Here is a 27,149-nt window from a genome sequence, read left to right as displayed (position 1 = left end):
AGTTATAATTTAAACTACTAGTAGAGAATCAATTTTTAACCAGAAAAAAAACTTTCGTAATTAATATATTTTCTGTATATCTGATATATATCATATCTGTGTATTTGTGTTCTATCTGATACCGCAAAATCAAAAAGTAGTCAATTAATTTGCAAATATTTTGATACGGATAAATGTTAAATGCTTTACCGTTTTCGGGTGTAACGACTTCTCAATTTAACACATTCTTAAAATTAGAGAACCAACTTTGCAATGCCCTTCCAAGTTTAGATTCAGATAATGATTTAATACAATTTTCCTTTTTAATTGTCTAGGTTTGCCTTACTTAGGTTAACGACTGAAGTTTGTAAACATGAGAATAATGCATGCAAAAGAGAAATTAATTAATGATAGGCAATGTGTGATTGGCACGTACTTAGCACATTCACACTTGGAGACCTCGTCGGAACTGTTGTAATACTGATCCGTGTATGTTTCATTCCATCAGAACTTCGTTAATAGACTTTTTAAAGCTCTGCTACCAGATACAAAATTCTGGTGAGTGACCCTTTAGAACTGAACAGACTTTCTAATCTGAAAAAAAAATAAGTAAAAAAGACACAAAAAATGAGATTTTTTCCACATCTTAATTTTAGGACATTCAATATATTCCCTCACCTAAGAAATACTCCAACTCAAGAAATTTATTTCTAAATTTGTATTTACTTTTTTCCAAACAAATTGCGTATATTTCTAAACAATCAATAAATAACGTAAGATATATATATTTTGCTTGCTGTCCAAATTGCCATTTGTGCGGCACACAGTAGTTAAGATGTAGAGCATTTATCTGTGGTGTGTGGGGACTCTGGTTATATCCAGGATCAAGTAAGTGTGTGTATATATTCCACAAATTCTTCCATTATTATTCGCTTGCCCTATTAGTCTGTTTCCGATAGTCTAAAGTGTATAATTGTGGGACGTTAAACTGAAAGATTTCATTTCATTAATTACCAGCTTAATTTAACGAAATAATGATTTAATTGTTTCTTAACGTCGATCAGTCTACCTACGTATTATTCAAGGTCAAGTTTTGTGTTTAAGTGCAATAGCAAAAAGAGTCCTTTTGTGTCGACGACACTTTAACAAAATAATAAAACACTATTTGTCTACTTACCATTTTATATAATGAAGAATAGTTAAGAGGAGATAAATTGCCAGGAGAGCTATGAAAATACAAGATTTTCCTTTCTTTGTTCATAACATAAAAGATTAATTTACTATATAATATTAAATGTACATATTTTTTGAAAAGTCAAAAGTTTCCAATTCTAGTTTAATTTTAGCTGTTATTTCACAGATTCTGGAATGATGATTGCCATACATTATTGCACTAAATGTGAGAAATATTAATGGCATTCTGACCAGTCAAGTGTCTCAGTAGTATTTTTCGATCAAAATCTTGAAATTTTAAAATCACTCTTATTTATGAAATAATGGAGAAATTGTTTTTCAAAGGTGGGAATATTAGTCTAGAGATATTTTACAGGCTAAAGATCTGTATATGTAAGTATGTTTGCAAGAACCAATAAAAAAATATTTCTGCGTTGTGGACTTTTCAACATGAAAATTCTAATACAGTCAGGGTGTATGTCTGTAAGTTAATGAACAAGAGGATAGTTAAAAGTTGGAAAATTCCAAAATTTAATCCCGGATTCACGTAACTTAGGTACCACTTACTTCAGCAGATTTGGCACCACAAGTAGATTCTCTTTCTGTGTCGGTAGCCTTGGCATGTAGAAGTGTTTTTTTTTATTATTATTTTCATGATGGCGCCTTCTAGGACTATACTTATTTCTCCTTTGACCAATTAAAGTGCCTAAAGCTGAATATCTATAAATAAGGATTTAAAATCAATTTGACACAAACCTAAAGAAAAACAGCGCTTTTTGCTACACTGGTGCTGCTAGAATACCCTAAATTACCAACATACGCTATAATGGTTTTTGTAGGCTCAATTCTGGAATTAAAAGTGTGTAACAAATAATTGAAATGCGGAAGTTCAAGTTAAATAATAATAATAATAATAATAATAATAATAATAATAATAATAATAATAATAATAATAATAATAATAAATCTTCAATTTAGCGCATCAATTTGATGTTTGTTAGACTAAAAGAAGTGCGAAGCTGTGATTATGAGAAAATTCGTACGAAAACGTGGTTAGAAATGGTGAAAGTATTTGAATTGTTCTTCACCAAAACTCATACGATCAGAGATCGAAACCAAAGATATAAATGCTTTAATTCTATTTTTTTTAGACCTTCTCTCCTACATTGTTTCTTAATTAACAAATCCTTTTCTATATTCTACAAAACAAATTACCGGTGACAGAGACATAAACACATAACTTAAATGAACAGTGCACTTAAATACACAGTGGAAAATCTATACGTTTCTTTATGGGACTATAACCTACATTGAATTTGTCCTTGTCATCAGAAGCCTAACGTTTCAGACTATTCAACTTTTGCCACTGATTGAGTTACTCTGCCTCCTTATCCTCTACTCGGGATATGATGAGGTGACCCATCGACTATATGAAACTAGAACTTCACATTTTCTTGAGTTTGGCCTATACAGGGTAAGGTACTCAGCGCATGTTTGAGCCCCCTTGTATCTTTAGGTATCAATTTTAATAGAATATTAGCGTCAATTACCCTCTTCCTTGAGATTATGATTCCTTATGTATAAACTTTAGGAAGGTAATGCGGTAGGTTAAAACATACAAACTGCATTCGGAAAATATATTTGCCATGTCTGATTTATCTTAACTATTAACATCATGTTAAACATCCGTTAAACTAAAATAAACGAGAATAAATATAGCATTGTTGCATTATGTATCAAAATATTCTGTAATATTTAAGTAGTCGTTAAAACATTTATCAATAAAGAATGTGATTATATAACGATAGTTTTATACAACTTTGAATGTATTAACGTTTTTTTCTTGGGCAGCTACATGTTTCGCGAATTACTGAAAACGAATAGTTGAAGAGAAACACGAAGAAAGAGCGACATTCGTAAAGGTTTGACAGTATTTTCTGGTAATAACAATATAGCTAATAGAAGACCAAACTAGAACAAAAATATACTTATGCTACTAAAAAAAGTAGCTGCCGCACAGTAGTCGAAATAGCAAAAAAAAAAAAAAAAAAAGCTGGACAAAGCCTCCAAAATTAACGCTATTACTGCAAGCAAATTCTATAGAATTTAGTAGGGGAATGTCCATACTATATCGAACACATCTGTTCTTCATCGTGGCATCACCCGGTAATGAGAAAACATCTTTCGAAAATGGATAATTGCTGGTGCTTCGAAAACTTTTTTCATGTATAGTATAAAAGACAAGTTACTCTTAAGTATGTAGATAGTTATGATATGTTAAATATTGGAATTGTTGATCAGCACAATAACAATCCCTTAATGCCAATAGCTGGCCTCTAAGGCACTTCGAATGCGCAGTGCGGGCATTTTAACAACAATATATTCAAAATCAATACTTTGCTATATATTTGTAGACTTTTAAAATTATCCAAGCAAGTCGAAGGTTTCATTTTCATTTTAATATTTTCTGTGGTCTATCAATCATTTTTGTTAGAATTAGGTGCTACTACCTGCTACTTTGCAAACGAAGCGAGCTTCAATGGGTCTAGTCGCGCGCTCAATGCTCACAGACAATGACTGCCTTTCCTGTTGTGTCGTGTCATCTTGCCACCTAGTCAAGTTTTTGCGCAAATCGTAAATCGCTGGAGAATTTACTATCCCATAGCTCCTCTCCCAATAGAGATGCTAAGCGAGGAATCTGAGAAGTTTCGAAGCACGGCGTAGTCACGGGTCTGGTACTTGATATGTGAAGATAATGCTATAGCAATAGATCTACTTTATATTATTAAGATCTCATATTATTATTGATCTATTCTGTGAGACATTACATTTAAAGTCTACGTTGTACGTATATCGTCACATGAGAACAAGAGGAACGTAGCTCCAAAAATGAGGTTTTCGTTTTCTTTATGTTTGGACCTAATTCTGAAAGCCCCATTTGGTGTAAATGGAGAGGAACGCCATTTCTTCTCCTTGTCGATCATGTATTGTAATGTAGCTCATTTACCATTTTATTAAAAACACTTCTTTCTAAGAAAATAAAATTTTTTCGTCTCGCCTGTAATCCTACCAAAATGAAGTTACGTTCTTTTGGTTTCCATTCGACGACGGTATGAAAAATTAGAATTTGAAAAATGTGCTCCTAATATACTTCATAACAATATCTTGGGTTTTGCAATTGTTTCAATTTATGGGAAGATTCTGCTAACTTTTTTTCAGGAATGACGATACTACTACATTTGTATTCCTTAGCACTATATTTGAAAATGAAAAGAATGTAGGTTATAATCAATCAATCATAATTATGATTTTTTATGTATGTGTTTGAAGAAGGTAAAACGTTAGGTTACAACATACAAATTGTTTACGAAATATATATTTACTTTTGTATGATTTATCTTAAATATGCACATGAAGTGAACCTCCCATTAAAATAAAAATGAGAAAAAATACAGTATATTTAATTATGTATCAAAATAGTATGCATTCTTGTAGTAATGCTTAAGTAATTTATCTTTAAGAAATATGAATACATGATGTTTTGTTTTTCGTCTTTGAATGTATTAACTTTGTTCTTATGCACCTACACTTTTCACGAATTTACTGGAAACGAATAGAGAAACACAAACATGAAAGTAGAGAGACATTTTCCAAATATGACTTATCTTTCCACTACTAGCAGTAATATGGTACCAAACTCTGACATAATTAAATATATGTGATTACTATCACTTAGGTCCGACATGAGTTTCTGTCTTGAACAAAACTTTATGCCGTCAATTCCCGATTTGCTGTCCAAAACATATTTTCTTTTTTCATAGTTTGTATCTAGGTTTGTTGGTAAAGAATGTAAAATGTCAAAGAAGTCTATTAAGATGTGGTATAGCTCCTAGAAATGTACTCAGTAAAGTTTGTTGGACTAAATTCATATAAAATATATTGTTAGAGGAATGTTGTTATTAACCCCTCTCCGTATCTCAATAATAAAATGAAAGTAATAATGCCTTATTTAGATATTAATCAACATGTGTTTATTAAAGAAAAGAATATTGGTAGTAAGATGTGATTATCAAGTTGCATACCTCAAACAATTTATATAAGTGTGTTATATGAGCGAGAAGGGATACACTCTGAATGAAAGATTAAAATTACAGGTCTAAATACCTTTTTATTAATAAGAGATGCTGCTTTCGTTGTGTATGGCAACTATGATACTGTGTACTTCTGATATTACAGTGTCATGTTGCCAGTCACAATGAGTGTAGCTAGAATGATGTTTGAAGATTGAAGAACCAGATTTTGTGACATCATGTGCTGGTCAAGAAGTGAAATGAAACAACACTGAAACTCCCACAAGAGCTTGTCAAGTGGGTTGTTATGAGTTTTACAAGGGTACTGTGATCTCATTTTATTTTTGATGGATAATTCATCCTACTCCCAGCATGAAGATATTCTACTAACTCTGAACTGAGCACTCACGCACTTCAACAGTTAATCGAGAAAGATATATAAATTGTGTTGCTGCTTTCGGTGTGACTAGAGATTTGTACGCGATGTACGTATGGAATCATGGCGACATTTCCCTAGTCGCACTGATTGCAGTTATTAAAATGGAATGAAAGTAACTAATGTGTGGGTGATGCAAATCTTTGGAGAAACTCATGTTCTCAAAATGACTTTGATTTGTAGTTGTAGCTGCAATTCCTGTTTATATAAACAAGTGAAGTATTACTATGCAAATACCGGTGATTTTCAGAATTAAGTGAAATCCAGAAAAGCAATGTTATAGCATGTTTTATATATTTGATGTATTATTGTATTAGTCTTTAGTTCATCCTACTGCTGCTATCAATTATGCCTCTGGCGTTAACGTTATTTACCGAAAATGGAAATATAATATTTATTGCATCACAAATTTAATTAATAATGCAATTTTTTTAAAGATTGTTGGTAGTTGTTTATGTTAGTCATGAATTTAGATCTATATAGTAACTGCCATTTCGACATTCCAGTAACCTTTTTTTACTGTATTGTTCAATTTAAGTCGTTACTATGATTTCCATTAAATTTAGTGCAAGGGACAAATCTTTGGGTAATAAAAGTAACTAATATGTTGGTAATCCAAACTTTTGGAGAAAGTCGTTATTAAGGTAACTTTGTAGTGTAGCTTTCACTTCTATTTCCTAATTATAAAAAGAATTGAACCATTCCATCCAATTAGTGTCATTATGCGCATTTAAGAGAAATGGAGGAAAATGATATGCTTTTATATATTGTTCTGAAATTTGATCCTTACTCAACTACTATTTCGTATACTTCAATTACAGAAAAAAGGTACAGTTCTGTACGAGTATGAGAATTATTTTCGTAGTACTCACACTGTGCGGATTTTGCAGCAGTTTTGTCGCCATACTCTTCTAGGACTCAAGTTTGGTAAAAACATGTAGCACTATGCAGGAGTTAATCATGACTTTCGCGAGATCTTGAAGTTGATGCATTGGAGGTGCCGAGTTCGTGGACAAATCTCTGGGTACTGGAGAATCGATTATTCTCAAAGGCGTTTTTTGTGACACATAAATTTTTCTCTTATTTTCATGTGAAGAATCGTCTTCTACAGTTTGTCGGTATAGTTCATTAACACCACACACACACACACACACACATATATATATATATATAAGTGTGTGTGTGAATCGCTGGAAGAGAGGAGAACTGAACATCAGTAGTAACATCAGTAATAAAATGTAAAAAGCTTTTTAAAAAATAAATGGAAGAAGTTATTGTTCAGAAAAGCAGAATATGAAAAATTTAAATCTCGTTTATATAAAAACATTTAACACTCTTTCCAGACCTGAAGGCTTTGCTTAAGGTGAAATTGAATCTACCATAAAGCTTTCAGTGCTCTAGAGGGAATCGAACCAGGAACCATGTTCACTAAAGACGCACACGCTAACTACTAGATTAGCGGGAAAGTTTGAGCATATTGAAGAAGTGACACTTGCTAGCACTCAACGTTTTGAAATGATTGTCGTGCAAGTTAAAGGTCTAGGCTCCACTATACCATGTTGACATTCTCTCAAATGGTTCCACATAAATATATATATATATTTCAAAAAGTAATATATATTCTAACTCTTCTATGCCTCTAATGATTAAAATTTGTATCTAATATGAATCGCAGTATTTGATGACTAAATCATCAAACTATTCTATTATTAATGCACTGAAATACAAATAGTGCCTTTATTCTTACGGAGAAGAGACTAAAACTTATGTAAAGACTTGCTCCAGGCGATATACCTGTCTACTGACTGAGTGTAATGAAATATACTCTAGGCAGTCGGCTACAGTGAGAGAAATCTGCAGAATGCATTTAGTATTATTTGGAATGTTCGTGGCTGAAATGATGTTTGGATAAGCTCTGAAGATGTGCGATCTTATAAAATTGGATCTTCGGGAAGTACAAAATTGATTTATCTAATATAATCCTCTAATCTAATCTAAATTAATATTAATATAAATAAAAATGTTGTGTGTGTGTGTGTCTGTCTATGTGCCTATTTGCGTCCTGGGAACAAGAAAACTGGACCTAGACTTACCAAATTTGTTCATAAGTACCTTGTTCCTGGCCCCAGGAGATCAATGCTGAAACTCTAATCACATTAACATCCAAATTCACTCCATTTGGCTGTCAGCCAGGGGCATCGTGGGGGAGGGATTACCGAAACTTGTAAAAATTATCACAAATTACCGATATTACTGTCAAATCCAGTTCTCGTGGTTGCTGATATCATTGTATGCAGGCAGGGGTCACCTGCCGGGGTGGTTACCGATATATGTAAAAATAATGCAAAATGACTGGTATTAGTGACAAATCCATAGCCTTCTCGGTAGCTGAGATAATCGGAGATAGTCTCACTGGCATTGGTTTCCAAGTACAGTTCCCATTGGCTGAAAACCAGGGTGTCTCATGGGGAGTTTACTGGTATATGTGGAAAATGGCCTTTTCTGTTGTTCAGTATGTTTTATCTGACTCATGAGTAGAATGGGTATTTTAGCTACTATTACGTAGATATACTTTTCAAACTGTCGTGTCTCGTTGACCCATATGGTGAGTTGCAAAATTTTGAATTGGGTGAAGTAGAAAGTTGATTATTGTTGAATAAGAAATCATGGAGTCAAATGTTCGGTAGGAAAGTGTTAAACAAAATGATTAGCATTCTTACTTCATAAGTGAAAGTGTCAGATTATAATCGTGTGGCCTGTCATCTTGGCTCAGATTCTTCCATGGATTTCCTCAGGTCCGTCAGGCGAGTGATGGGATCGTATTTTTAAGTATAATGCCCGGTTGACTTTCTTTCTCTCTGTTAAATATTTTGATGTTGGTGTTTCCGAAAATATGTATTATTTGATTGGAGTTCAATGACCTTCCTCAGTACAGGAGCTATATGAGTTAGGTCTTACAATTTAAAATAGGATTATTACCACTACTTTGGATTGTGCCTACGTATTTGTGACAAGTTTTACAAAGATTTATTATCCCGACATAATCCCAGCAGATTTCTTTCTCTCCTCTTAAGTTAAATCCAAACTGATATGGACAGAGCTTTGACTCCACTGATGTTACCCAGCAGGATGTTATCACTGAACTGAGCATTTTCGCTCAAAATATTTCAATAAGGAAAATATCAGCTTTAGACCTGCGGCACTAAATGAAAGAGGGTGGATGCATATGGATTGAAATAACATGCAATTACGGCTATTTTGTGTTATTATTTTCTTTGAATGCCACCAGTCTTGAAGCTTTGAGAAGGGACAATGTATATTATATCTGAAAGAACAATATGAGTTAAGATTGTAGGTTTTTTCGGCTTCCAATGAAAGAGTCGATGTCTTACATTATTCATCTACTGCATCATAAATTTATAGACCTAGTACTTCCGGAATAATTGTAAGAGATAACGAAAAATGATTTTTCATGTGGATTTGGCTTCCAATGAAAGAGTCGATGTCTTACGTTATCCATCTATTGCATTCCAAACTTATAAAGCCACTATTTTATGTGTCACTATTGTCTTATCGTCATTCTTAACGTCTCATTATATGCACCGAGGGTAAGTGCGACGTTGATGATGGGAATTAAAGCAAGGTTGTAATGAAAAAATGGGAGAAGCAGAGGAATCAGAGAAAATTCAAGCACACAGTTTCTTCCACCACAAAGTTAAATTGGTTCAGGGAATCTTACAAGGGACCTAATGCACTACAAGTGCACGTTCTACCATTGCGCCACCACAAGCTATAGATATTACAATATTGAATTCACATAGATTGCAAATGAAATGAAATGGAATTTTTCAGTTTAACTTCCCACGATTATGGTCTTTATTCTAAAGGAAACAGTGATTAAGGAACAAAAATGATTATGGGCAAACTGGTGATATGAGGATGTAGGAGGAAATGGAAGCAACCTAAGAAAACCCACGGCACGACGTAGTCCACCACAAACTTCCTTGGCCGGGAATGAACCAGAGACCCCACGCAGAAGAGGTAAGCGCTATATCACTGAGCCACCGTGCCTCCTTCACATAAGTTAGGAAATAGATCGTAGATCACAAAGTAAACGAAACTCACTTGTAATTAATATTATGAACCTACCACATTAAATTCAATATATTTTAAATTACTAGGAATGTTAATTTAGTGTCGACTAGCAACCTCAGCTTTAGCAGTGACTGGAGTGATGATGCAAATGTGATTGATATCTTACATGATAGCTACGCAATGCTCTGACCAGTCAAGCTATAACACGGAACATTTGACCTTTCTCACAATGCATATAGAAACTCAAAGTTATTACTTTACTATATACAATATAAATACTATAATTTCCATAGTAGTAAAAGTGGGCGTAATAACAAAATTGAACAGTAATTACGGATATTATAATAAATAATCTTTAATGTAAAATAATAACAAAACAATTATGCTAGCATATATGTTTAAGAAAATCCAGTGATGATTAGTTGATTACATGGTGATTATATGGTGATTTTATTAAGTGTTCAGGCATTCTGAGGGTTTTCGAGATTTTTTTTCTGAATAATAGTATATAAGAAGCATATTTCACAACGTTTTTATGTGTACTTTAACTTGTTATTGAAATTATGTGAGATCAAAATACATATTTCCATTACGCATATATAACTTTAAAGGAAATTAATTGCACTACGAAAGTGGGCACGGTGGGTCAATGGCATACAACTTACCTTTGTGTTTGGTGTCACTAGTTCGATCACCGTCCAACAAAGTTTGTGATGGACAACATCGTGTCCCTGGTTTCGTCGGGACACTCCCGTTTCCTCCTGCATTCGTATTTCACGAATTCATTCATCATCTCTCACTTTCCTTAATCATAGTATCCCTTAGCTTAACGGAGATACGAGTAAGACGTTAAACATAAAGATTTTATTTTCATTTTCATTTTCATTATATTATAGAAATATACAGAGTTCGGAAATAGACTATGTAGAGATAAACTCCTTGCTGGAAGGTAACATCAAGAGACCACATTCATAAATACAAAGGTAACAAAGAAAGATCCGTCGCTTTTTCACTCACGAAATTCGAATACCGATATGTCATCTAAGAAGCACCTGGACTATCAAAACAGTCCCCGTCGAAATCGACGACAGAAGAAACAGCCTTAAGTCGCTAAGAAAAGAATGACAAAGATAAGTGGAGGGCTATAAAACAACAACAGTAATAAAATACCCTTCTCTTGGCTATACGGTTACTGTGTGTACCTTGTCGCGAAATGTCCAGGTAGGATTTTAAGAAACAGATTACTCGGTTCAAATCTCGCGAACTGCTGTCGCTTAAGTTGAGAATCTGAGTGCCAAAAATTATGAAAAAATGGAATTTACCTTTATTATTATTGTCATTATTATTATTATTATTATTATTATTATTATTATTATTATTAATTTGATTACATTAGAGTGTCGTTATTAAAATGATAAATGCAGCACAAAAGTCGAAATTACATGTCATAAAAATATCATTCATCATTTTCCTGTTAGATTCTACTATCAGAAAATTGATATATTTGTAATTTTCTAAGATATATTACTTTGATATATTCTCATTCCGTTAATTATGAAAGGAGACATATTCAATTCACAACATTACACGGTACCTTCATTGCTAGGAATACGTCGAGTGTTTTGTTAGTGGAAAATGTAGATAAATATTTCGATTTGTAAGAGGTAAAACATTGAAAGATAGAATGTTCACTTTTATAACCATGATACAAATAAGTTTCATAATATATATGCAAGAGTAATGCAATTTGTTTCTGTTTGTTCTGTATACAATATGCTACGTTGTAAGTAACACATAATTTAAAGAACAACATAAGGTGGATAGATCAAGACAAAGGATGGCTTTCCACCGAAAATATTTGGGAGAGAAGTGGCTGCCTTAAATCGTTAAGAAAACCGGTGACAGGGGTAAGTGGAGAGCTTTAGAAAAACAATTGCAATAAAATAGGTTTTCTCATATATCATCTCAAAAGGTCTCCATCGGCATCGACGACAGAAGACACAGCCTTAACTCGTTCAGAAAGTAATGACAAACATAAGTGGAGGGCTATGAAACAACGAGAGTAATAAAATAGCCTTGTCATGGCTGTACGGTTACTGTGTGTCTAGTTAGGATTTTAAGCAGCAGTTTACGCGGTTAAAATCTCGCGTCCTGTTATTGTTTAAGTTCTGTATCTGGGTACCAGAAACGATGTAAAAATGGAATTTATCTAGATATAATAATAATAATAATAATAATAATAATAATAATAATAATAATAATAATAATAATAATAATAATAATAATAATAATAATACGTTAGAGTGTCATTGTTAAAATGGTGAATACAACAGAAAAGTAAAAGTTACATATCATAAAAATACCATTTATAATTTTCTCTTTGGATTCTACAATCAGAAAATTGTGGTAATTTTCTAAGATAATTTATTTGATATATTCTAATTCCCTTAATTGTCTAAGGAGATATATTTAGTTCACAACATTACTCATTACCTTCATTGCTAGGAATACCATGAGTGTTTTGCTAATGGGAATTGTAGATAAATATTTCGATTTGTAGGAGATAATAACAGATTGAAATATATTTTTTTTTATTTTCACAACCATGAAACAAATAAGTTTGATAATACATACGCAATAGTAATGCACTTTGTGTTTGTTTGGTCTGTATACGAATGTTACGTTTGAGTATTTAGTGTGTTTTAATTTAAAGAAACAAATAATTTAGTACATCCAAAATCTAAATATATATAAAATAATTAAATATCAAATAATTAGAATCACGGCCTTAAGTAGCTGTCTTAAGTCGTTAAGAAAAATAGTGGCTGGGGTAAGGGGAGGGCTGTAAAAAAAAACAATAGTAATAAAATAGCTTTCTCATATATATACGATTAATGTGTGGATCTTAGTGCGAGAATCCAAATAGGATTTTCTTAAGGAGCTTATATTGTTCGAAGCTCACGCCCATCTGTCGTTCCACGTCTTACTTACTCTGGGGCTTAAAAGGCCACTAAAACTAATTAACTAATTAATAACGAAAACAATAGTGATTATAGTACACTGGAGTTTTTAATATGGTGAATGCAACACCAAAGTCCAGATTTGAGGTCAGAAGATATATCGCTTATAATTTTCTTTTTTGATTCTGTAAGAAAATAAAATTTTCAGTAATTTCCTAAGAGGATTTACTTTGATATATTCTTGTATTTTTTAAATTGTGTTAATTATGTAAACAATCATATTCAATTACAATATTACTACTTATTTTCATCATTTGTAACTGTCCAAGGGTTTTGATAGTTGGAAAGTTTCATACATTTTTTGTAAGAGATAAAAGCGGAATCAAGTCTAGCGTGATAAAAATGAGTTTTATGAGAATGTTCTGAGTTGTTTAGAAATAAGAAAAAGCAATTTAAAAAGTAAATAAAATCATCATGTGCGTATATATAGATGTTGCTGGCCATAATGCGATAAGTATTTTTAAGTGTTTCAACATAATAGATTCATCAGTAGCCTGTACCCTTTTGAGAATTCTATCTAAGGAAGAGATAAAAACTTCGAAGAATCATCTGTTGACATTAGTTTCTTTTGGAAGGAATATTTGAGTGGTGAATGTGTGTGCAGTCATTCTCCAATTCAAACATTCGCACCAACGACAGTTCTAGAACGATTAGTACTGCTAAAACCAGACGGGAGGTACGATAGCAGTTATAAATAGGACGAACAATCTCTTAACTAAACTGCAGTGTCAAAATATGTTATAAGTGTTCTGCTAATTTAGGATCAAACAATCTAAGTAATACTATATAAGTATCTACAATACTTTCACGAAATACGAAGGAAGGATTGGGGGAATGTTATTAAATATATTATTTCATTGGATAATTTGTTGTATCAGTAAGTTTAGGATTAAAGTGTGAAAATGTGTAATACATGTGGCAACCAGAGTGCAAGATAATAAGTACAAACTACAATGCTATAAAGAAAACGAACATAAAGTGCTTATAATACGGTTATGTGATGAAAATAACAATTCCGTTCTTATACATACAATATCGAGATTTATTTACAATATCGAGAAGAAATATCGAGAATTTCAGATGAAAATCGTAAAGATGAAATATGTCTAAAATTATCATCATACACATTCATTTGTTTTGTGCATGGAACACAATATACATTCAAGTTAGTAATAGTTGTTTACGAACGTGCTCTCTAAAAACACCCAATTTACATGTTATGACCATAATTCCATGACTGGAGAAATTATTGGGATGACTATTGTAGTCATTAGTATTTTATACCTGTAGTCATAACATAAACATATGCAACAATAATCTATCCTGTTGTCACTGTTATGTGTTATGTTCCTAAGTAATCTTTGTAGTCTATTCAAAAGAGCTATAATATTGTACAAACCAAAAGTTAATTAAATAAATTTAAATCTCTGTATAGATTAAAGTTTATGAACTAGTGTGAAACAGTTTGTAAATGCAGAGCCTTCATCAACATATTGAGACAAGTATGTTTGTTTTCGAGAGTGTAAAACTCACGCAGTACCGGTACATATAATATTTCTTAATATTTATTGGAAAGATTCAGTATCATTCAGGAATATATATATACATAATATAAAAAATCCTATGTATATGTTTGCCGTTTACAGTATCAAGAGAAATAGTCAAGATGTGTGTTCAAAATCAATGTGTAATTTGATTTCTCTCTAATGGATTATTTTGATGTCAAGTTTTGTAAATCTAAAATTGTATTTTACGGAAGGGAATTTTGAACTAGTCAGCTGATTTTAATGTTTGCTGTAACTCATACCGCCCTTCTCCTGCGTTTTATGTATCTGTCATATATGAAGTAAACAGATCATTGACTGGAGAATGTCAATGATTTTCACATACAAAAATTCCTTAAACAGGTTCAGTATGTAATATTTAGCAACAATTGCAATATTAATTTGTTAGTTGTCTCGTGACATATTCAGAAGGCTTGATGTTTAATTTCAAGGGAGATATTCAACGATCTCTTGATTTAGCACTAATGTCACTTCAAAATTTAATCAATAAACTCGGGTTGCTGTTTTCAGTGTGATTGGAGATGTGTGCATTATGTATAATTGAAATCATAGTGTCATTTCTCTAGTCGCACTGATTGCGGCTATCATAATGGAATAAAAGTAAGTAATGTGTGGGTAATGGAAATCTTTTGAGAAACTGGTATTCTTAATATGGCTTTGCTTCATAGCTATGGCAATTCCTACTTACATCAACAAGTGAACGATAAAGAAGTGGGACTTGAAATACATGAAGCGTGTTCTATGTAGATATTTTTGAGATCATGACCGATATTGGGATTAGTAAGGTTTCTCTGTAGTGACGAAAAGAACTACCGAGAGTATTTTTTTTAAATGTACAAAACGAAGAAAACAAAAATTTAATTGCGGAAAATTAATTTCCTGTGGGCGAATCCCTGTGAATAAGTGCAGTATGCATCAACATTTATCCATTGGTCGGAAAATGTGACAAATTTGATGCAATGTTGTCATGTAAAAACGCTATTTCATGCAGGCCGAGATTTTTTTAACAGAAACGCAGCCTCTCCCAAAACTGTTGTTGTAAAATTAATGCAACACGTATGTTTTAGGTTAATTAACGATAAGCAATGAGAATTTGCACATAATTGATATCCTGAGTCTTTATGCAAATATTTGCGATAAAACAATTGCTCACCTACAGCTGGCAACCCTGCAATAATCGTGGGAAGAAAAGCTGGGTTTACTGTAAAGTCTGGAAATGGCTGCGGCTTTGTTGTATACACAAATTTACACCACAAATTTACGCGCTTCACCATGTTTCTTCACCGCTTTTGAAGAGTATTCCTGGTGATTCCTTGAATTTCTGTTTCAGTGTTTGTCTTCATTTCCTCAATGGTCCTGGGGTTATTCTTGTACACTTTTCTTAAATAAGCCCATAAGAAAAAGTCAGGTGATGTTAAGTCCGGAGAACGAGAGGGGCTATAAAATTTTGGAGATGATATGGTCACCCAAAAATTCCCCTAACATTTCTAATGTTTCGTTAGAAGTGTTGCCAGGCTTGCCATCTGTAGGTGAGTATTTTTTTAATCGTAAATTTTTGCATAAACACTCATTTCTTTTCAATTATGTGCAAATTCTAATTGCTTACCATTAATTAATCCAAAACACACATGTTGCAGCAATTTTACAACAGTGATAGCAGAGACAACGTTTTTGTCAAAAAGCACCAATTTTACGGATCTATATTTAAGAAAGAAGCCTTTTTGCATGTCGATACTGCATCAACTTTGTCACATTTTCCCACAATGGATAAATATTGATGCTTACTATACGCATAAATGGGAATTCACCTGTAGCAAATCGGTTTTCTGAAAATAATGATTGATTTTCTTCGTTTTGTACGCTTTTTAATTTTACGCTTTCGGCATTTCTTTTCGTTACTACACGGAAACGTTAAGAGTTCCAACATTTGTCATGATCTCGCAAATATCTACATAGAACACGATTACATTTGTCGCAAGTCGCAGCTCTTTATCTTTCTTGGTTCAAAAGATATGTGCAATCAAACTTTGTGTTGTGCTACTTCACGGATACACTGTAGCTTTAAATGTACCCTAGTTGTGATTCCTACTGTACAAGCGCTAGGACGTCAAAACGTAAACTTACAACCTACAAATCGCCTACAAAATACACAATTTCAACTTTTACAATTCATCTTAAATATTCAAATCAAGTGAAGCTTCGATTAAGATAAAATATGAGGAAAATATAGCATAAATCGATTATTTATCTAAATATTCTATATTTCTATATTAATGCCTAATTCATTTACCTTTAAGATATATGGTGTGTGATGCTTCTTTCTTACGCCTTTGAATATATTAACTTTCTCCTTGTGCATTTACATGTTCCTCGAATTTACTAAAAAAAAGGAATAGACAAACACAGACATGACCGCAATGGTACATTCTTCCAGTCATGACATATCTTTGTACTAATAACCATAGTATAGTCGCAAGCTATGATCTAAATAGATATATGTCACTATTTCCATTTAGAACCGACATGTATGTATATCTTAAACAAAAAATTGTGCCGTAATTTCCCGATTTTTCTGTAATAAACATATGTTCTTTTGAAAAAAAAGCTTTGTACGCATTTTGATTTTCTTTGGAGAGAATACAAAATGACAAGGATATTAAACAGCAGATGGTATAGCTGTTAGAAGTGTACTAAGTAAAATGTTTTAGACTAAATACAATCATTTTAATTGCAATAGTTCTAGAAGAACTTCCATACTAAAATGTATAAAAGGCAATGCCTTATTTACAAAATTATCAACACGTGTTTTGTTAGAGGAGTGTTTGAAGTAAGGTATGATTATTAGCCTGTGCACTTTGAACTATTAATATGAGTATATTCAGTGAAAGAGGAGAGAAACACCCTAAATGTCAGATTTAAATTACAAGTCTAAATACTTGTTTATAGATAACTAATGCTGCTTTCGTCGTGACTGGCAACTATGATACTGTACACATCTGATATTACAGTGTCAGGTTCCCAGTCGCAATGGTTGTAGCTAGAACACTATTTGAAGATTGAAAACCCAGGAATTGTGACACCCTGCCTTAGTTAAGAAGTGAAATTAAACTACACTGAAACTCCGTCGAGATCATCTCAAGCGTGCTGTTATGGGTTGTGTCATGATTAGATCTTTCTTCTCCCGTCATCAACTATATCACAGGTGCTAACATTATTTAACTAGAAATTAATTATAATTTATATTGCATCTCTCATTTTCAATTAATAATGAAAATTCATTTTCTAGTGGTTGTTGGTAGGTATTTCTCTTGGTCACCAAGTTGGAGCTATAAAGTGACTATGTAGTCTCGAGAAACAAAGAACTTGTTAAGTGTTGTGTCATTTTACAGAATTGCTCAACCGTAAATCGTTCATGTAGCACGGAATAATATTGGGTAAACAGTGAGAACAGCTTCCGCTATTAGCCGCTTTCACTACTTCAAATATAAAGTCGAACAATTCTATTTATTGTTTCGTACTGCCTTCTTAAATATTTTTAATGATGCTTTTATAATAAATTAAGTGTTAGATTATTTTTCCTCCTTCAAGTTTGCCTCTATTTCTCGAATGTTGAACGTTGTAGGTAGAATAAGAATATATTGTTTCGTCAGACAGTAATATAAAGTGAAAAGTGAAAAGTAAAACTAAGGCTAAAGGTGAAATGTGAAACGCAAACATGTGTTTAAATTAAGATTGTGGTACCGGGAGCAAACACTTGGACCGTACCCACTGAAATAACGCCTCTTAGGAACTAGCATTTTATTCTTTATCATGAATAGCTCCAAGGAATATGATTCTAAATATATAAAGATGCACTGATTGTAAAGTAATATTGGAAATGTAACTTTTCAAGATATCTATAGTTCTAACGAGTTTACAATTAAATGTAATTCTCACTATGAGTGTCTGATTATTTGGTCTCACGGATTTCCAGTACCATTAAAACAAAAACCATTTTAAAGACTTTGGTAAAATTCTGATATGAATTCGGTACAGTTTATATTAATATTTTTGTTTGTATTGCAATTATAATTTATATAAAATTTATTTTGTTGTTTTATGATTACATAATTAAATTGTTATTAAACTTGTAAAGAATACTTTGGATTTGTTCATTTATTCGCTTTATTTGATGATTGTACTTCCTACTAATACCATTAATACTATGCTATAATTGACGCAAGCTTTGCCTTCTACTCAATGTAGTTAAATATAAATTGTATACTGTCTACAGTTGTAGCTTTCTAAGCAGTAACAATGAAGTGACAGTATTGTAAAAATAATATATATAGTTTTGGAGAAGAACGTCCATATTATTCAACTAGTAGATGTGTTTAAGAAAAGCTGAATATTATATCTTATGCAATTTGATCTAATTTACAAATGTAAGATGTGTTGTTATAGAAATTTATACACATATTTTCTTAAAACGAGTATAGTTTTCAAAGTTCGTTCCTATTGGAAGAATACTGGTATTAGGTGCAGCTAAAATACATCATTTATATATGATCTTGTATACACAATTCAAAAAAATAACACAGTGTCCTTATCAAGTGAGTATTTTTAGAGAGTGTTATGTTCACGCGGTACTATAATATTTATTGAAAATATTATATACGTTTCAGGAATAATATATATATATATATATATATATATATATATATATATATATATATATATATATATATATATATTGAGACTCACATATATATGATTGCTGTTTTCAGTATCAAGTGAAATAATCAAGATATGCTTTCAAAATCATTGTGCCGTATCATTTCCTCAATAATATTATTTGGATGCCAAGTTTTGCAACTCTAAAATTGTACTCTTACAGGAGATAACGTTGAACTTGTAAGCTAATTTTAAGCATCGTTGAAACGTCGCGTTTCTTTCCTGCGTTCCATGTATCTTAAATATCAAATAAAGCAGATGATTTACAGAGGAATGTCAATGATTTTTCACAGACAAGAAAGCTCAGTGTCAACTGTTTGGCAACAATTGTAAAATTAGTATTTTAAGCTGCCTGGAGACAAAATTAATTCAAAAGCTATGAACCTTAATTTCAAAGAAGATATTCTCCTAATGTTTAGTTTAGCAGTCATATAACTGAAAGATATAACCGAAAAACTTGTATAACTTGAGTTGCTGCTTTCAGTGTGACTAGAGATATGCACGCGATGTATATTTGAAATCATAGCGCCACTTTTCTAGTCGCACTGATTGCAGTCATTAGAATGGAATGGAAGTAACAAATGTGTGGCTAATGCTAATCTTCAGAGAACCTCATCTTCCTAAAATGGCATTCCTTCGTAGCTTTAGCCGTAGTTTCTAATTATATCAATAAATGAAATGTTCTAATGGAAATAGCACTCATTTCCAAGTTTAAGCTTGATAAAAAAAAGCAAAGTTATACTATGCTTCTATATATTTATTTCCGAGGTGTTTGTAATTAATCAAGTACTGTTTTGAATATTCGGAATACGACAAAAGGAAAACAGTACTATACGCATGTGATGATAGTTTTCAGGAAAGACACTGCATTGATTTTGCATAAGTTGTCGGCAGGTGGAGTAAACACGTGTGGCACAATACAGGAGATCCTGATGATGTTCCCGTGAGCGTGGAGTAGATGCAGTACATTAAACTGTGACACACCGAATTTGTGGAACAATCTTCGTTTCCTGATGGATGATTTTTTAAAACTCGTTACGTATTATCTGGCAATCTGTTACTCTGGGATGGACACATCGTAGCTGAACACGCCTGCAGATTGGGTTGTTGAAATATACAATAGTAATAGTTCTACTTTTTCTAATATTTAGGAACTCAGAATATTTTAAGGCATTTTTTGTGAATTATTAATTTCACATTTTCCATCGTATATTAAAATTTGGATTTGAAGAATGTGTTATTTATGCACTCCATATTATATCAAATAAATATAATCAATATTGTATTTGGGACTAATATTGTTACATTTAATAGCATGATAGCATTTCTACTTGGTACATTTTAAATTAAATCATTTGGGTTTCCACAAATTTTATGTTATGATTCCTGATGTATAAATTTTAGGAAGGTAAAGCGTTAGGTTATATGAAACTATACGACTAAATATATCTTTTCCATTTGTATGATTTATCTCGATTATTAGCAAGAAGCGAACTTTCCTTTAAACTTATGTATGACTAAAGCCTGTATCACTTAACATTAGGGGGTATGACTCTAAGATGATTCCATTTTTGTGTCCTTGAGTGTATTAAATTTCGTCTTGGGAATCTACTTGTTAATTGAATTTACTGAAAACAAGTAGACAGACACTTTAAGTACAGAAGTAAGTATTGAAAACAAGTAGTACAAGGCAATTTAAAAATATATTAAAATTTGAAGTAAATTTAACAGTCACTATGATATTTTGCTTATTCCATCTCAGGGAATGCGGTTTGCAGTACGAATAAAACGAATCTCTTGTAAGCAGATTAGTAAGACTGAAAGCAGTAGAGAATAAATTATATTACATGCATATTATTTTTCTAACTTTCTGAATAGCACATATAATTTTATTGAATGTATTTTATAATTTTATGAAAATATGATTAAATTGCATGAAATATTTAAGCAACATCTTTATTTGTTTGTTTTAACTCTTTTCTTTGATAGTTTTTATATCCTACAAATAATACAATACTATTTTAAAGTTAAGCTTACTCGATGCTATTCACTGCTGTTAAGTAAATATTAACTACTATCTATATGCGTAGTTCTCTCACTAGTAAAAATAAACTCATAGAGCGTAAGGAAATTAATTGTTTGAGAGACTAACGTCTTTATTAGTAAAGTAGTGGATGCGATATGTCTTACTAATCCATAGTAGTAGGGTATATCTTTCAAGCGTTTTTGACATAGTTTACAAAACAAAAGGTGTGGTAGTGAAAAGTGTGTAATTATTTTAGTAGAATACAATTTACAGTTCGTTGAAGTTAGTAGGATACTAGATTAATATTGAGGAACAATACATCATGTCAAATATTCTCATACACACAGTTCAAGAAAAATGCAGTTTTCTTTTCAAGTAGGGAAATATGTTTTGTATCGAGAGTGTCATATTCAAGCAACATGCATAATAATTCAAGCAACATGCAAGCAACATACATAATATTATTTTTTTAATGTTTATGGAAAAGATTGGTTACGTTTCAGGAATCATGCACACACACAAACAAACATATATATACATATATATAAACTGACCTATATGCTTGCTGTTAGTAGTATAATCTTCAATTGTATTACTTGGATTTTAAGTTGTGTAACTCTAAAATTGCAATTTTAGAGATGAGTACTTTTAACTTTTCAGTCAATTTTAGTCTCCACTATAGCTCATGGCATCCTTCTACTGCGTTCTATGTATCTATCAAATAAAAAAAAGAAAATAAGGAGCACTATCAATGCTGTTTGAGAGACAATCAAATCTAAAGAAAGTTCAGTATTAAACGTTTTCCAACAATTACAAAATTAATTTTTTAGTTGTCTCCTGACAAGTTCAGGAGCCATGATCTTAGGCAGGACACGTCACTTCAGCATTTTTGTGCTGCTGCTTTCAGTGTGATTAGTGACGTATACGCTATATGTATATGAGATCATAGTGTAATTTCTCTAGTCGCACTGATTGCAGTTATTAAAATAGAACGACAGTAACTAACATGTAGCTAATGCTAATCTTTGGAGAAACTCATATTCTTAAGATAGCTTTGCTTTATAGGTCTAGCTGCAATTATTACTTATATCTACAAGTGAAATATTCCAATGTAAATATCGTTTATTTGCATGTTTAAGCCAAATGTGACAAAGTACAGATATGTTATGATTCTATATATTTTTTCTGGCAGTTGCTAACTGATCAACTACCATTTAGAATAATCTGAATGCGAAAAATCAATCATTTTCTGGAAAAGTGCACTACATAGATTTTCCGGCAGTTGTCGGCATACTGGCTTATGACTCAAAGAAATAAAGACGTGTGGCACCATGCAGAAGCTCTTGATGATTTTCTGCTTAATGTACTTTAATTTGATGCACGACATTAAACTGAGACATGCCAAGTTTGTGGGACACTATTTGCTTGCTGATCTACGCATTTTTCTTCAAGTCGTTTGGTTTTCCTGGCAGCTGTTACTATGGGTCGGCCACATCATAGATAAACTTCGATATTCTACAATCTTTACGAAATTTCAGAAATCAGCGAATTTCTTAGCTCTTTTTTATATTAACGTTTTGTTATTGCAAATATTTTTTTTGCAGCTTAACCAGTACACCCGGGTTCTGACTATAGCAGTAGTATTTCACATATCAGACTTTTTAATCAGTCATTTTTACTGTCACTAAAATGTAACTGAAGATATTGAAAGAAAGTCATCCATGGTTCTAAATTATCCCTCTGTCTCACCAGAGCTTGGGCCCCTTTCACTTGTAATTTTAACCAATCACGGCGTATTCACGTATCTGCTGCTTGACTTGTGAAAATAATGCTATAGGATTACATCTACTTTGCACTATTAAAAATTTCATATAACTATTGAGCTATTTTAAGAAATATTACTTTTAAATTTTGCGTTGTATATGTAAATTAAAATTTCAAAAATGTTCACCTGATATACTTTATATCAATATCTTGGATTTTGCAACTATATCAATATATGGGACAATTCTGTTAACTCTTTCTGGAATGATGATATTACGACCTTAAATTCTTTAGTATTATATTTGAAAATAAAAATCATGTAGGTTATAATCAAACAATCTTAATTATGATTCCTTATGTATAAATTTGAGGAAGGTAAAACGTTAGGTTACAAGAACCAAATTGCTTACCGAATACATAATTACCATTTGTGTGGTTCATCTTAAATATTCTCATGAAGCGAACCTTCCATTAAGATAAAAAAATGAGAAAAATACAGCATTACTATATTATGTATCAAAGTTGTGTGTATTCTTGTATTAATGGTTAAGTAATTTATCTTTAAGCAATATGAATATATTGTGTTTGGTTTTAATTCTCTGAATGTATTAGTTTTGTTCTTGTGCAACCTACACTTTTCTCTGATTTACTGAAATGAATAGTCAAACACAAACATGACCGTACAGGGAATTTTTTCCAAACATGACGTATCTTTCCACTACTAAAAGTAGTATAATACCAAACTGTGGTGTAAATAAACATAGGTCTATGTCATTACTATCACTTAGATCCAATATCTTGAACAAAATTTGTTGTCCTTAATTTGTGACTTGTTGCCCAAAACATATTTTCTGTTATCATAGTTTGTATCTCAGTTTGTGGTAGAGAATGTAAAATGGCAAGGAAGTCTAATAAGAGATGGTAGAGCTCCTAGAAGTGTACTTCCAAGGGATGTATGCGAACCGTGACAGCTAGATATTTATGAAAATTGGTACTCTAACTAACTGTGGATCGTTAATCACCGTGATGATAATCACTCGGTGCGGAAATGCCTTGTTTACCCGCTACGTATAATATATATACCAAGCAGTGACCGGATAGGGGTGTGCTGAGTTATCCCCCCAAAAAACGTCAGAAAAAGGCAGAAAGTGAAAAATGTATGCGGGTAACCGAACACCTAACGGAGGGAGACAGTTGACCAAGAAAACGGCAGTAGTGTCACGAAAGCAGTGTTGCCATCCCAACACAAACTTATAGTTTTTCAAATGGAGCGTATGCCTTTTTATGATACTAAAACAATTGGAATAAAACCTGACAGAAAATAAGGAAAAGATGGGTTATCAGTGTTGCAAAATAAGGGAGAGACAAGTCTCTAAAATTTGGAAATTATGGGGTCCATAGAAAGAAACGAACAAATGTACAACAACAATAAGACTGCAGAAGGAACAAATGTAGAATATGGAGTAAACTACAGCATCCAGTCACTAACGAACTTGATTCAGGATTCAAAGAAAAAAAGAAAAAAAGAAAAGGATAGAATAGGCGTAGAAAGAAGAAGCCCCATGTGACATAATGCAGAAATGTGAATACCAAGTCTTCATGTAGCGTAGCAATTCCAATGGTGTTTATGTCAAATCGATATCTCGAACCGTTCCAAAAAGCTATAAAACAAACTGTCTTGGGTTTGTAACTCTGTATAAGAACCTTCATGCCTTCTAAACCACACAAACGACAGTGTAGCTCCTGCAAATAGTACAGAAAAACTGCGGCACGAAAGGAAACAAATCTGTGATAAGAAAGTACGTCAGAATCGATTCGCAAAGGTTATTGACCGGTGATAGGTGTCAGTCGATAGAATAGGAAATGTTAGCATGTGAAACAACGAGGAATATAAAGCACACTGCATTCAGGATACCAGTAATATACAGGCGCAAAATATTTTAACATAATATAACAATACATACAACAGAAAAGCCGTAGATAGTATAACAAAAATACGTACATTTCTCTCCATAGCCGCACACTCGATATGACGAATCAAGCCCAATAGTCATCGCATGCTGTGCGTGCTGTAGTTTGCATCCTACTACACATTTGTTCCTTCTGCAGTGTTGTTGTTGTACATTTGTTCATTTCATTGTAATGACCCCATAATTTCCCAGTTTTAGATCCCTATGTCTCTCTTAGTTGACAATACTGATTACCCGTATTTTGATTATTTTCTTTCACGTTTTATGCCAATTGTTTTAATGCTATAAAATAGTATACGTTCTATTTAAAAAACTACAAGTTTGTGTTGGGATGGCAACGCTGCTTGCGTGATGCTACTGTCGTATTCTTGGCCACGTGTTCCTCTCCCGAAGGTATTAAGTTACCTGTATATTTTTTTTCATTTTCTGCCTTTCTCGGCGTTTTTTCGGGGGAATAACTCTCCTGTCATTCATAAATATGTAGGTGTCACGATTCGCATACGTCCCTTATAAGTAAAGTTTATTAGACTAAATACACTTTAAAAAAAATGTTAAAGAAAGGTTGCTATTCACTTCTCCCTGTACTTATATAATAAAATAAAAATAAGTAATGCCTTATTTAGAAAATAGTCAATATATATTTTTTTAAAATATTGCAAATAATGTGTGATTATCACGCTGCATACTTAAACATTTTTCATAAATACCGTAGATGGGGGCTAGTTGGAACCAATTTTGCAATAAATTCCTTCTTTCGCCCTGTATTCATACACGAAAACTCGAAAGGTATTGTCTTACCCCATATTAAATAAAACTACAGGTCATATTGTACATATCGAGGACAGTTTTATTTGCTTATATTGAAAACAAAGTACAAGCGATTATTGTGGAAAATGTATCCGAGTAAGACTCGCGTTCGGGCTACTTGAACCCAACCCCATACTTTCCTTCAGAAAACCATTGAAATCTGCTCTGGGAATAAGTAGGACGTAGGTGTTCCAAGAACAACACTTTTTATTTACTGCAAAACACAAATAGAACATGTTAAGAGGTACTTTCAAATGTAATGGCTGTAATCGCTGATTACATTTTCTTCTACAGCTGCACGAGCCCTCTTTATATTAGCAGCGATTCTAGTCATTGACTGGGGTTGCAGTTTCAAAAATAACTTCACACAATCTCGACTGGGAAAATAGTCTTAGAAAGCAATGATAAATAGGACTTCACAATACTTCTGAAATCAAGTTAATCAACGGGAAATCCGAAATCACAAAACTTATCAAGATGCCTGGTGAAGGCTAATTCATCTTCTTCAGTGGACACTTTCGGATGCTGCCATGATCTGTTCTTTAGTCTTCTTCTTATGGTAGAATGACTTATCTTGAATTGAGTTCCTTCTTCTTTTTGCGGCATTTTCCCCTACCAAATTGCAGCCAAACATTCTTCAAGCTCTTGCTATGTACAATCAGCATATTTTCGACCACCAGCCAATCTTTTATATTTATGTACCATTACGTACCGATATCCGTAAAGAAACAATGATAAAATCCTTACTTGTGTGACTTGTGACAACATGCCAATATGTTCCATTGATAAAGGCAACAAACGAGGCGGTGGGAAAAATAGGCCTGTTTTCCAGGTTATGTGTACACACTTCATAAATAATGAAATCACGCACACATTTTACTGTACATGAGAAAGTTTACCATTGCAGTTTCATTAGCCTATATGTAATTACTTATGCGTTTACTTAGCATTAGTTCCACTCCCTTAAAATAGTGTACACACACAAAACCTTTGGGGACCAATAAACACATTCTTTTCATAAACGACCTTTCTCGGCAATGCTGCTACTTTGTAGCCTAAAACAAAACTAGTTTCAACGTGTGCACGCCTGCATTATGACCCCGTCTAACGGATCTAATTCAGAACTCCTTTAACATTGCATTGTTTATGGGAGTTAGACGAGTTTTTCTTGAATGGGTCATAGTAGCCCCTTCGGGGTCAAAGTAGCCCGCAATCACGGTATATTCTGTGAGCGAGAAGGGGACACTCTAAATGTAAGAATAAAATTACAGGTCAAAATACCTGTTTATTAATAATTGATGCAGCTTTCCTTGTGTGGTAAATATGGCAGTGTGTAATTCTGATATCACAGTGCCACGTTCCCAGTCACAATGGGAGTAGCTAGAAGAATATCTGAAAATTGAAGAACTAAAAACTGTGAGATCGTGTGTTAGTCAAGAAGTGAATTGAAACAACACTGAATCTCCGAGGAGAGCTTGTCAAATGGGTTGTTATGAGTGGTGCAAGCGTACTCTGAACTTATATTATTTTT

Source organism: Thermobia domestica, chromosome 6 (genome assembly GCF_964235325.1).
Source record: "Thermobia domestica chromosome 6, izTheDome1.hap1.1, whole genome shotgun sequence".
Lineage (NCBI taxonomy): Eukaryota > Metazoa > Arthropoda > Insecta > Zygentoma > Lepismatidae > Thermobia > Thermobia domestica.
The sequence above is the reverse complement of the archived record's forward strand: the minus strand, read 5'-3'. Positions refer to the sequence as shown.